The following is a 1,600-nucleotide window of genomic DNA, read 5'->3' as shown; positions in this document are numbered from 1 at the left end:
GGCCTGGTTTTCCACATTTATAACAAACTACATTGGCATAACTTGCTCCGACACTACTTGCTCCACCATTACTCGTTCCGACACCATTTGTTCCTTTCGTTTTATTAACCCCTGGTCCGTAGACCTCACACTTCGCCGCGCTATGACCATTTCTTTTACACTTATTGCAAAATTTGGTGCAGAACCCCGAGTGATACTTTTCACACCTTTGGCATAGCTGCTTCTGATTGTTGTTGTTGTTGCGGTTATTATTGTTGTTGGGATGATTGTTGTAGTTGCTGTTGCTGTTGTTGTTGTTGTTGTTGTTGTTGGGCCGTTTGTTGTAGTTGCGATTGATGTTGCGATTGTTGGGATAATTGTTGCGATTATTGTTGTAATTGCTGTTGTTGTTATATTGGTGATTCTTATCACCGTTTTCCTCCCACTTTCTTTTGACTTGCTTCACATTGGCCTCTTCAGCAGTCTGTTCTTTAATTCTTTCTTCAATCTGGTTCACTAGTTTGTGAGCCATTCTACATGCCTGTTGTATGGAGGCGGGCTCGTGTGAACTTATATCTTCTTGGATTCTTTCTGGTAATCCTTTCACAAACGTGTCAATCTTCTCTTCCTCGTCTTCGAACGCTCCCGGACACAATAGGCACAATTCTGTGAATCGTCTTTCGTACGTGGTAATATCAAATCCTTGGGTTCGTAACCCTCTAAGTTCTGTCTTGAGCTTATTGACCTCGGTTCTGGGACGGTACTTCTCGTTCATCAAGTGCTTGAATGCTGACCACGGTAGTGCGTAAGCATCATCTTGTCCCACTTGCTCTAGATAGGTATTCCACCATGTTAACGCAGAACCTGTGAAGGTATGCGTAGCCTACTTCACTTTGTCCTCTTCAGTACACTTACTTATGGCAAACACCGATTCGACCTTCTCGGTCCACCGTTTCAATCCGATCGGTCCTTCGGTTCCATCAAATTCCAAAGGTTTGCAGGCAGTGAATTCTTTGTAGGTGCATCCTACACGATTTCCTGTACTGCTAGATCCAAGGTTATTGTTGGTATGTAGCGCAGCCTGTACTGCGGCTATGTTTGAAGCTAGAAAAGTACGGAATTCCTCTTCATTCATATTCACGGTGTGTCGAGTATTCGGTGCCATTTCCTTCAAATAGTCAAATGGAACAAGTTAATCATACAGAATATTAAGAGTAGTTAATAGTATTTCGTAGCATAATATGAACTCATTTATAAAAGCTTTTTCTTCATATTAGCGTTTTATAAGTTTAAATTCGGGTAGTACCTACCCGTTAAGTTCATACTTAGTAGCTAATATACAATTCTACTACTACAATTCTATATGAAAAACTGATTATAATAATATTTTGCGTTCAAACTTTTACACAATATTTTATAAACTTACAATACCGCTTATTTTACATATAGCATGAAATATAGCACACAATAAATTTGATACAAGATGGTTGTGAAGATAATTCTAGCTAGTACACAAGTCGTTCAGCAAAGGCAATAAAGACACGTAATTCATACATCCAGAAACAAGTCATGCATTCTGGTTTTACTAGGATTACTTCCCATCCTTGGTCTTGTGGAACAT

The sequence above is a fragment of the Rutidosis leptorrhynchoides genome, chromosome 5 (assembly GCF_046630445.1).
Source record: "Rutidosis leptorrhynchoides isolate AG116_Rl617_1_P2 chromosome 5, CSIRO_AGI_Rlap_v1, whole genome shotgun sequence".
NCBI lineage: Eukaryota > Viridiplantae > Streptophyta > Magnoliopsida > Asterales > Asteraceae > Rutidosis > Rutidosis leptorrhynchoides.
This window is presented reverse-complemented; position numbering follows the sequence as displayed.